Source organism: Hermetia illucens, chromosome 4 (genome assembly GCF_905115235.1).
Source record: "Hermetia illucens chromosome 4, iHerIll2.2.curated.20191125, whole genome shotgun sequence".
Taxonomy (NCBI): Eukaryota; Metazoa; Arthropoda; class Insecta; order Diptera; family Stratiomyidae; genus Hermetia; species Hermetia illucens.
In genome coordinates this window covers 153453532-153466364 of record NC_051852.1, presented here as the reverse complement: position 1 = coordinate 153466364, position 12833 = coordinate 153453532, and the positions used below count along the sequence as shown (strand labels likewise).

At 42.1% G+C, this 12833-nt stretch overlaps 1 protein-coding gene and 1 long non-coding RNA gene across 3 annotated transcripts in view; both read right to left on the bottom strand.

Annotated features, from left to right (window-relative positions):
- LOC119653520 (ras-related protein Rap-2c) overlaps positions 1 to 12833 on the bottom strand; it is a 468746-nt gene that overhangs the window by 151852 nt on the left and 304061 nt on the right. The window lies entirely within an intron of this gene.
- LOC119653521 overlaps positions 1 to 12833 on the bottom strand; it is an 85307-nt gene that overhangs the window by 63828 nt on the left and 8646 nt on the right. The window lies entirely within an intron of this gene.

Sequence of the window (12833 nt, the reverse complement as noted above, 5' to 3'; positions counted from 1 at the left end):
AGGGAAAGATAATGCGATATGGGCCATCGACAAAAGTGGGAAATGCGCAATTTGGATGACAGAGCGATACCCATTCGAAGAAATAACCGCAACGCCTGGAAATGGGTTCGTAACAGCTAAAATTAAAGGTGTTCGTGTCTGCAATTGCCACGCTCCCCCAAGCGTTAGACGCGTACCATCCCCCATTGTCATCGCGGGAGACCTCAACGCATGGTCTATCGAGTGAGGAAGCAACGTTTCTAATACAGATGGTTGATGTTTCTGGAAGCTTTTTTTTTCGCTGGACATTGTTTTTGCTAATATCAGAAGCACATATACCTTCTGTAAAGAGAGGATAGTTTCAGTGGTAGATACTACCGTCATAAACAGGGCGTTGATGAGGGAGATTACCTGATGAGTTAGTGAACACTACACGCATAGCGACCATCGAGCTATACTATTTAGTGTAATGAATCATGCCGGACGAAGCAGTGGGTTTCAAAGATGTTTGATACGGAAATGTTCGCTGAGATATTTAAGGATAGTTCCACACCAATCGGTACAGAGAGAGAAAAATCTGAGCAAATTCTCAGAAACGTGGTATCACAGGCTGCGTGATGCCTCTATGCCAAGGCACAGGAATAACGCTCACAGATTACCGAAATCGTGATAGAATAAAGAAATCAGGCGACTGCTGAGCTGCGGAAGGCGATCCGTGACAGTAAAAGAAACTCCTTTAAAGAACTCTGCGAAGAGGCTGACATCAACCAAGAGGTACGATTCTCTTTAAGTCCACCCAAATACTGGCCTATGCTGACGATATCGACATCATGGGAAGAACCACCCTAGACGTACAAACTGCCTTCATCCAGATAGAACAGGCGGCGATTGGCGCGAAATCTTGGGCTGCACATCAATGAAGGCAAGACAAAATATATGGTGGCAACGTCAGGACCAAAAACTAACCAACCAACAACATCAAACCGCACTGGTCAAGCGGGAAGAATAACGGTAGGAGAATACAACTTTGAGACCGTTGATAATTTCTCCTATCTAGAGTCGAAAATCACAACTGATAACAACTGCGATGTTGAAATTCGCGCACGGTTCCTGGCAGCCAACAGAGCCTATTTCAGCTTACAAAAACTGTTGCGCTCGAAACGTCTTACCCTATGGTGACCCTACGGTCAAAGCTCTTACTGTACAAGACAATGATCTTGCAGTCCTCATATATTCCTCGGGGACTTGGGTTCTTAGCAAGAAAAATTGCGAACTCTTGGCCGCGTTCGAAAGAAGAATCCTCCGAAGAATAAGAATTTTTGGCCACCTACATGAGGATGGACGATTCCGTAGCCTATATAACGACGAAATCAATGAGCAATACCACGACCGTCAGGTTGTGGATACAATCCGGTTCAACAGGTTGTGGTGGGCGGATCACCTAATCCGTATGGATGAGGATGATCCTGTCCCGGAAAGTCTATAAGGGGCATATCTATGGTAGAAAAAGAAGACGAGGCAGATCTTGCCTGAGATGCAGCGATGGCATAGGTCGCGACACCTGGTAGGGATATCAAATTGGTGGACCTCGGCGCAAAACCAGGGTGTCTGGAGTTCCTTATTAAGGCAGGCCGAGAACGAATACCGGTTGTTGCGCCGTTGATGATGATCAGCTTTCCTAATTTGTCTCAATTTGACGTTACCCCAATGATTAAATCGTCAGTCTCAGTCTTCTTGTCGCAAAAGCGAACGAAATTTGTGGACTACCAAACTTAAATTCTCGAATTTCTTTATGCTGCAGAAACGGCTATCACGCCACGATAAAGGACTTTGGAAGGATTCCTTTTCGTCTTCTGGCAATACACTATTGGATTCTGGCAAACTCGTCGTAAGTAAGCGTGGATCGGGCGTTCGATCCATGCTCACCGTATCGCTAGGCGCGCAAACTGATATTAAACAGAGTATATAGACTCGAAATGAAGGACACCTTAATATTGCAGAGTACTATGCACCAAAGGATTTTCGATGCAAAGGAAAAGGATATTTTTTGTGAACAATTCAATACAGTTCAGGAGAGACTTCCTAAAGGTGGCCCTGTGACCGTGATAGGTAATCTGAATACTAAGTGAGGAAAATGAAAGTTAAAAAGAGTAGACTAGGACAAGACCAGAAATTCCAGAAATACGATAAAAGATATCGGAAAAGTAGTTGCTAAAACCGAGTTAATCATCAAAGAGTAAGTCAAGGTCCTAGAATGAACGCCTATTAAAAGATTGGGTTGAGGAGAATTTAACCATTATCAAATAATATTCACTGATGTTTAGTGTCTGCTTACTCACAGAGCACGTGTATACCAAAGTGTCAAATTCGGATTGCAGAGAAATACAGTTTAACCTGAACGAAACAGGTGGAAACAACTTAAAATCATCAATGTACTTCAAGAACGGACAGGTGAGTAAACAGAGAAGATCATTAATCTACTTCTTCTTCAGCCCTTGTGCCGTTCAGAAGGGGGGTCGGCATCGGTTACGCTATTTTGCTCTCTCAATATAGACTCGGATGCAGCCGCTAAGCTTTGAAATCCCTTTTCAGTGTATCAAGTCATCGTTGTTTCGATCTGCCTTTTGGCCGTTTTCCAATTTCGATGTTCAAACCAATCTTCGGAAGTAAGTTTTCGCCAGTGCCCATCAAAGATGTGTCTCTCGTAATTTTTCCCACGATCACTGCAATCACATATCAATCGCAGGCGTCTTAATTTGGAATGTAATCATGGCATCTTATGCCACTGGTTCAACACAACATCTTCGTCTCAATTACCGCGAGGTGCCGTTCATTGCCCTTTACAGTCGGCCAATATCAGAACCCTGCAGTAAATTTTGGATTTCAGACGTTCGTTGATGCATCGAGCACAAAGAATGCCTGTTGTGGTGTGTGAAGCAATTTCATAAGGCAGTTCACCATTGGAGTCGGTCGTCAAATACTTTGTTTGTTAATATTCAGCTTCATACTGTTTTGTATGAGGCATTCATTCCAATTTTGGGTGAATTGCTCGACATCAGGTTTGCTGTAAATTCAGTTTAAAGGACGTGTATTTCTTATCAGAGCTAAGACATCTATATTCTATCATTCAGGATTGAGAGACCTTGACTTTGCATCCGCTTAATGTCAGACCTGACCTGACCTTTCTTTTTTGTAAAACTTGGCTGCATATCCTTAAAAAGGCAAATCTGTGGATCTAAGAAGTGGGAATAAGTTGCTTGTCAATTGATCCAAGGAATCTATATAAGGGAGCAATCCCTGAATTTTAGATTTGCAGATATCAAGAAAGATTTTGCGTTGTTACAGGTAAAGAAGATTTGAGGAAGCTCAGACGTGTGACGTAATTGATGCGCAGAAAGTTCTTCCTAAAAAGGGTTATCGTATAATCTTACGTTCTGTTAAGGGAAAGTCGCACCGCGTCCTTGAAGAACTATTGTGCCCTAATCTTACGTTAGACGACTTCAAATGAAAGGCATTCAAAACTGCAGAAGGGAGACCATACTCCAGGATATTTTTTCCAAAGGAGTTAAAACGTTTCGGGGAGCATTAGATCGAGTAAAAGTGTGAAGAAAACGCAGTATAAGGCCCAGGATTCTGGATGCACGATTGCTAAACATCGATATAGGAGCTATTAAAGCGGAGGTTATCGTCGAAAGTTACGCCAAGGTTTTGAAGGTTATTCACTAATACAGGAAGAAAAATAGGCTGAGAAGGTATTGAATGCTTAAAACCTATGTGCCTAAATTAGAGATTGGAGAGAACTATCCCATAGCCCACTAGCAACGAATCACAGGAACAGTGTAAATCATCAGTGTCCACCAAGTAAGGGCAGTTAGTTGGAAAGAGGTCGATGAAATTGATAAAAAACGAAAATAATCGCAGAAAAGAGCCCTGTGGTACACCAGAACAAACAAACCTCAATTTGAAAAGCAAGGAACGAACCACCTTATATTGACAGAAAGGAGTTTGAACACAGAGTTTGCTATTTGTCGAGTCTAAGACCTTATAGCCGAAAGCGATGTAAGTAGCGTACATTTCCTTTCAAAAATTTTTGACTTTTTGGCCGTAAAAGTAACAAGATTACATTATAGGCCGCCATTTTGTAAAACTATAGATATAGGTAAGCAATCAAACGGACCGATCAACCAATTATTGGCATACTTATATTTAGTAACTTGAAGCAGAGGGGTGTACTGAAATAGGACAATAATTCTCAACAAAACAACATTCTAGGATCACATCATATTTTTTTTTCACGGATAGTCTGTGAAAACAAGTCCTGTACTGGACGCCTCGTGTTAATTATTTTGTGCTTCCTGCCGCCAATAGTTTCAGTATTGTCTCCGCCGTAGTCTGGGCGTTACTGCCTTGTCCCTTTGTAGCATTTTTAATAATGACTCTTGCGATGCACATCGCTCAATGCAAGAGACGACTTCAACACATTTTCTGAAAGGTTTATGTTATACTAACTTGCCTTAAACTGAACACGAGAAATCAATGATATAACTTAGAATATAGGAGCATAAAAAACTGAAAGTTCAACTAGGATAAACACTCTTCAAACATTCGATGGCCTATGATAGGATCATACTTCGTCCTATCATTTCAGCAAAACTAGTCCTATTGACGAAAAAACAACATTAGACGTAACATCACAGTTTCGCACGCAAAAGTGCGTAGCAAGAGAAATTCTTTTCAATTTGACAATTGAAACAAAGAAGGCCACACCTATGACTTAAATATTCTGCTAGGTTCTTCCTTAAAGCAGCGAAGCCCTATTAAAACTGCGACAAGGAAGATGGAGCTGACTTCAAATGATAATTCATCCAAATTACACAACACACAAAAGAAGTAACACCTATTCTTGTTGTAGGAGCATTCGGTGTTATACGGTTTCAATTGGGCACCGAATAGACATCGAATTGAAACTGAAACAGCGTTTGATACTTGTCGGCAGCGACCGAAAATGAACCGAATGAAACCGTATACATGTGAAACGAGCCTCAGTCAACTGATATAATTGGAACTAAGGTTTACAAAAAGTCAGTGGTTTGAAGGGTAGTATGAGTCTCAACATGATTAACAGTTTCTTCCACATACTCAGTAATAAAGGATAAAGCATCCTTATTTAGTACTGGGGGTCTTACTACCAAATCCTACCCTCACACAACGACAATATAGGCGATGCAAACTAATAAATGAGGTGGAGTAAACAGGACTTCCAGGTTAAGGGTTCAGCAGGATGAAGGATGAAAACCTGGTCACAAAAAATTGATTTTCATTAATTTTCGTCTAACCCTAACTCTGACGAAATTTCCTTCAATAAGTTTTCTAAGAAGACTTTTTACTGAGATGACACAAGACCTCCCTATTTAATGACTCCTCTCAAACTATTCCAAGGAGGATATCGTATAAGAATCTAGAAGGAATGTAAAAATCCTATACTGCATTCTCGTTCGGATATGTCCTTATGAAGCCATTGACAACCTTTATTGTACCGCAATATAAAAACATGCCCACGCTATTCACAAATCGGAAACACTGACACGATATTGATCGCCAATGAACTAAACAAACGCGTTTCACTGCATCCTACCTACAAAAAAAAACCCAACCCGATGATACTTGCATGACGAAACCGGAGAAAAAAAGTTGAAATGCAATTCAGAAACTCAATAACTGAGTATTGTGCATAAAAGTGCACTTGAACGACATGCACTAGTTCCCTTTCCCCGGAAAATAAAAGGAGTAAATCTGGGCGAGATTGCATGATGGAAGCATGTGGAATTGGTGAGAAAAAACGAATTTCAGTTCGTCATACTAAACGCACATGTGCAGTAACTTTGTAATCGAATTTTACAGAAGTTTGATTGATAGCCATGGAAAATTTGCATACTTTGGAAAAGGACCAAAGAGAAGAGAGGAAGAGGAGGCTTCGTCCCTCCAGGTTGACGATAATTGCTATTTGGTACTGCAGGCCATAATATGCAAAGGAGTCGGAGAAAATATGATGTAGCCAGCCCTGCAGTAGTGAAGGATAACAAAATGGACATAACTTCGAAGAAATTATTCAAGAAGTATACAAACCATCTGTAGTGCAATATACAAATATCTTAGCGGAACATCTCTTTGTTTTGAAGTAAATATTATCTATTGTACGTCAAAGAACATCAGTTACCTCACTACTCGCTTCAACATCCTTATCCTTATAATCAAAGGCTATCATCATTTTAACTAAAGCCAGTTCCTATCCATAGGCTCGGAGAATCTTAAATGTCTCCAAATTTTTCAAGGCGCAGCTAGTAGCAGTTTGACAGATGCATTCGCCAAGTAGTTACTGATGAAAACATTGTATAGTTCGGAAATTTTGAAACGCGATTGGACAAGGGTCCACGGTCATCTAAGGACTCAGAAATGAAGTGATTTTAGTGCAATACCTGCTGCTGGCTATGTAAATTTCGGGGACCACATTCGCTTCTTGAGCACTAACTAACTAAAAATCAGATTCACCGAATACAGAGCAGTCAACTACAGTAATTTCTGGGAAAGTCCACTGTGAACAGAAGTCCGTGGCTAAAATTGTAAAAGAGACTGATAAACTATTAAGAGGAAGACACATGACCAAGGGTTTTACCAAACGTGTTAGCGCAAATCCAGCAAATGATCCAATAGACTCTGCATAAATAATGATTTACGTTGAGAAATCTCGCGAACAACTTCTCATATTACCCCCTCGTAATAGCCTTCGAAAACCATCTAATTGGTCGTTGTATTGGCAATTTCATAGCAAGAACGGGAAAAGGATTTAATTGTTGTTTGTAGCAAAGTGAGGATTAATGGTTTTGAAGGGATATTGGAAGTGAAAAAAGCTTTTAGAATTAACTTTCAAATACTGATAATTTTAATTTTACCAGTTTGCGCTTCAGTTGTGGAGTAGACAATACGGAGGTTTAAAGATTTCAAGATCACAAACCTAAACTCCACAGCCAATAGCAAAGTGGTCGAAGGACCAATATAGATTTTTTTTTTCGGTCGTGAAAGAAGCCGAAGACCTCACGGTCGCTGATGAGAAGATGTATGGATTTGATATTAGTCATATCCTGGATGAACCCACAATGAAATTATTGGTAGATTTACTTCGCACCCAATTAGAGGCCGAATGATGCAAATTTAGGTTGGCTCCTCCAATTCCAAAAGGCCAATGAGTCTATTGGACACAGAATCTCTAAAATGTGAAAATCGAAAGAAAGAAAAACAGAAATACTAAAATCTAAAATAAAGAAATACAAAAAATTGTTTTCAGCTGACGAAGGTAAGGAAAAAGCAAATCGGAAAGAAGCAAATTGCAACTGACTATTTAAGAAGGATATTTGAGAGACAAGTCGCCAGCTTGAAGATGATAGCATATAGCGAATCTTAAAAAGCAAGGATGGCAAGTAGACGGTCTTTCAAAAACCTTAACCAGATGACATCACTATGAGGTGTCAAAGGGCCGAAACAAAATAGTAAAGCCGTTTAAAAGAAGGATAAAAGGCAAAGTACAAACAGTCCCATGACCCAAGGAGCACATTTGCTCTCAGGGCAGAACGGTACGCTGATCCTATTTTGCGCAACTTACAACACTGCCGCTTAAATCAAATAGTTGATGACAAATTATAAGCAGAATTCATCTGACAAGAAGAATCTCGACTGCTTGAAAAAGCGATTGAATCGGAGCGATAAGCTCTGGAATAAATTCGATACCACAGATAATCAAATTCGTGAAATTTACAATCAAGGCCTTGCCCACCCTTGCTACTCGGAAGGATCTTATGAAAGACTCAACAAAGGTGATGGCACAATTCGTCAGAGGATATTCTAACAAAAATGAATATCATAATAGACTAAGAAAACCAAAAAAAAGTCGTCAGTTATGGATTCCTCGCCTATCACGGCACCCCAAGGTTCAATTATGAGCAAGGCGATTCGGGACAATAGCAAGGTTAAATAGGTAATGAAGAACAAAAATCATCAACCGACACATAAGCCCGGAGATATGTCAGAAGAATCGGAAACAAGGATCAATGACAGTTGCATTTTCCCATGTAAGTACCAGATTATTATAAGAACAGTGCCATCGTTCCTATCAACTTAAAATTCATCAGCCGTGATCTACAACGAATCCAATCTCTACACTACTCAGATAAACGCATGTCAACAGATCCTCAAAATATTTCCATGAAGTGGATAAGGAATCATGAAGCAATCAAAACTGTACATCAATTACTTATCACATGGCCACAGTGGTAACACATGTCGTTTTCGATTCATCAACAAGCGCTCCAAAAGACCCTCATGGAAGGCAGGATTGCCTGGACTACAAGTCTTAGACTGGTTAGTTTCAGGTCCTTCCGGAATGCTACATTAATGAACTGAAAAATGTTGGACAATCTTCTTCATTTTGTTCTTTTTCTTCAACCTTTGTCCCCTCCCCCCACCCCGCGGCTAGTCGTGATTGATTTCGCCACTTGGCTTTATCAAATGCCTGATCTAGATGCAATCGCGAGGCTTTTAAATCCGCTTACAGCGTATCAAGCCGGCTTTATGGTCGCCGGTCGCTCACCATCGACCACGATGCTCACACCAATTTTCGGAATTGAATACTCTTTAACGCAAATTACATGACCATACCATCAAAGACGTCTCTCTCGCACTTCTTCCACGATCAGTGCAACCCCATATCCATCGCCGATATCCTCATTTCGGATATGATCGAAACATGGCACGCCACTAGTCCTTCGTCTCCATTATCGCAAGACGCTGTTCATTGTCTTTTATAGTCGACCAACACTCAGAACCATAGAGAGACGGCGATGCTTCTCACAATGTTTCTTTATGAGAAACCGATCTGGATCTAGACTAGGGAATCGTATCCAAGCTGTTATGCGAACCGTGCCCATTAGGCAATTTGAAGTAGAGATAAGGTACCTTTAGCACATACAAGGTAGGAACCAGGAGACCAAGTGTTGTGTGGCAAAGGGTATACGACAAGCCGTTCTCCTCAGATCATTTTCGGAGCAACTGCTCATTCATGAGGAGCAGGAAACCATCGAAAATACTATCGCTGCGTATATTTATAAGCAAACAAAGGGCGCGATGGAATTATTCAGGACCATAGTACCAAATTTCCAAACTGGAAGGAACCATAACTATTGACATGTGCTGGAAATAAGATACCGAAGGCACACATGGTTACTGTATAGCTTTCTAAAGCTGGTACGATATAGACAGAGGAGTTTGTAGACTTCGTAATCACCCCAATGGAGGTCGCCATACACGGCTGTGGAGAGTTTTTAAATGCAACGCGGAAAACAATGTTTTAACAAGTAATCCGTTAAATCTATACCGACATATTTACCAGGTAGAATGATCAACTGAAACTGTCCTATATTAGTTGATGGATGTACTAAGTGATGCAATAAACACCAAGAAATAGCTCTGTATGCGCCATTGGCTGAACTTCCAGAAGCTCCGAAACCTTGGCTTCACTGGTGGTAACGCCTGTGATCAAGTACGATATGTAAATATATATGCACGAGTTGGGGGTATAACGCCCAGTCGACGAGCGCGAAATTCGGCGTAAGAGTCATGGTAGCTAGCGCAGTGAGCAGTCGGGGAAAAACCAATTACACTTTGTCAAGCAAGAAATGTACTTTGATATTATAGGGAAAATAACCTCCCAGTGTTTTCAAAATACCTCAATAAGGTCCGTCAATTTATTGACATAGATATGGCGATTATGATCCAGAATGGAGGCTTGCCAATTTACGAAGCCATTTACCAGCACTTCTTGAATTTTTGCCAAACTCTCTCGACTTGAATGAAGAAAATGTATTTACGGAGCCCAGATCCAACAGCAGGCAAAATAGGAACGCAATTGTAGTGGATGACTGAAAAATTCGGAGACTATGGAAATTTACAGTTAAGTCTACAAAACATTTAAAAAACGTTACTGTGAGCTTCTCTAAGTTACGAAAATTTGGAAACTGCCATCATCGAAATAAAAACCATACTAAATTTCCGACTAATAACCTCATTGTCATCTAATCTAGGCAATCCAATCGTACTGACGCCAGGATTAGGGAACCACTCACTAGCTCTATCAACCTCCCTCGACGATAACTTACCTAGTCGTGGTGAGGGTGCTCAGTAAGGAAGATCCTCCAGGAAACGAGAAGTGACACCTGAAGCCAAGCGGTAATCAAACCACAAGCCAAGCCATGGCCGCAGGGGTTAAGATGTGGCCGTAAACGGTGACCTCTGGGTACTAGGCGACCCTCAGTTACAACTAGCCTTGTTTCGGCAAAAAGCGGCTCTGCCGAGATCGACTTACTTTTCCCGATAAAACTGCGGTCATGGCAACCAATTATAAGAAAACAAAAAAAACAAAAATCTTTTACAATTAAATCTCGATCGTGACGATCCAACCCCGAGTGCGGGGGCTCAACGAGGGAGAACCTGAATCTAGACTAGATTCTTCACTTACTCAGGTGGGAACCAATCTATTGGGACTTAACCCTTAACGGACGAGCCGAAGCAGGCCCCTTCTGTCAACACTCCTGACCCCAGAGTCCAATCGGCGCCACCTGCTAAGGCTAAAGTCTTGCCCATGGGTAAGCACCTGTCCACAGCAAACAGCCTTCGGGCAAGCCGCCTTCGAGCAAATCATAACCCATAGGTTGTGCCGAGGTTGAGGGGAAAGGATCGTTCGGGGCACCTGCAATCGAAGCAACAGCGGTCCTCGGGCGATCAATACCTCCACCTGGATGCTGCTAGGCAACGAAACAGGAGAGAAAGCCGATAGGCCAGGAACTTTTCTCACTGTCGGCGTTCCCGAACACGATGTTAACAAGCTTCGGGCAAAATCGGGCTGCCGATCCTACTAATAATTGGGGACCGTCACGTTACAGATTTCGGCTCCTAAAATCATTGAAAGGGACTTGCAGCCCTCGGCATCTTCATCTGAACCGTAGATGAGGTGCCGCAGTTCCCAAATAAATTTGCAGCATTCTCGCATCAATAGCTACAAGACATTTATATACCCCATACAAGAACCGTGGGTTGTTGGCGGGGTAATCAGGCTCCTAAACTTCCAACATGCTGACCTGCTGGTAGTCACAAAAGACTTTCAAGCTAATTTGGTTAACGGCCTATGTGATGGCGACACCACGTCGGCTAAGCTAACCATGAAAAGCCAAAAGGGAGATAAAGCGTATCTCTTTTTTATAGTGCTCTGCATACTTCCCCTATGACGCAGAAAAAGTTCCCAATGGAACATTCATCAGAACTATCCAATATGCCAAAAGTAAAGGTATGGGGGTAATAGCAGGATTTGAATTCAACGCTCACCAGATATACTGAGGAAATTCCAGCATCAATGCAAGAGGATCGAGACTACTGGAGTATCTCGTAGGAACCGATTTGCCAATCCTTAATTTTGATAATGAACCCATTTTCTTCAACGTTGTCAGGCGAGAGGTCATCGACATTACGGTCGCATCCCCTGACATCGCGGTTCTGATCGGAGAGGGGAGAGTATCAAACGATATCACACTCTCGGATCACAGACGCATTGATTTCGTAATGGGCATGGATTCACTTCCACCCACTCCATTTCGGAATCCGCGGAAGACAGATTAGGCGGCGTATAAAATAGAATTGACCGCCCGAGTCACGATCCCTGGGAAGCGCATCAAATCCATTGCCGGAATTGAGAAGACAACCCAGATGACCACAACTAGCATGAAAGAAGCTTCGAAGAAAGTTGTCCACTCAAGATGCAAAATAATGGTAAAACACCATGGTGGAACTCGAATTTGGCAAAACAGAGGAGAACGACAAGTATGCTCCTCAATCGTGCTCGTGAAACGAAAGTATTTAATGCTCAAGTACGCGGCGAGCAGTTCTCGATAATAGGTCCTGTAGTTCCGTTGAGCGGGGTTTAACTGTTTAGAGAAGAATCTCAACGGCTGCCAGACTTGATTCACCTTTTGGTGAATAGCAGGACCTACTGCGATGTCACAGGCATCAACAAAAACAGCTAGGGGTGCATCTTGCGGAGGAAATGCCAAGAGTGTAACGTCGGCCAGTTGTTGACGGGATTTATCAAACGCGCGGACAGCCTCTTCAGACCATACAATCTCTCGTGTGTCTTTTGTTTTGGGGCCAGACAAGTACGCTTTCAAAATGGACTGGTGTTGGGCGGCCTTGGGCAGGAAACGACGATAGAAGTTTAGCATGCCCAAGAATCTCTGCAACTCCTTCACAGTTTTTGAACGCAGGAAGCTTGAGATCGCTTGAAACTTGTCTGGGTCGGGCTGTATTCCGTCAGGGGGAATGAAGTGGCCGAGTTTTCTCAGCGGTTGGGAACTGACTATAGACTTCAATTATTATTTCTTTTACAATTTCTTCTAAACAGATGCCTACTCCGCCACGGAAAACACCAGTGGTGGCATCTGTCAGTACCTGCTGCGCCACTAGGTCATACGCCTTTCTGGAAATTCCTTGACAAAGATCCGGTAGCTCTGATGCAGGCCGATGATATGGTTTTTAGATTCGTCTTTGAAAAGGCATACACTGTCGTAATCACGAAAAGAGAAGAATAGTTGATAAATGGTGATGAGTCTTTATAGATTACAGACCTAATAGTCTTCACCGACGGGTCAGTCATGGAAGACGGATCGGGCGCAGGGGTATTCTCGGGGAATCCGATTATGCAACTGGCCCGACCCCTCGGAAAAATGACGACCATATTCCAGACGAAGCTATATACCATT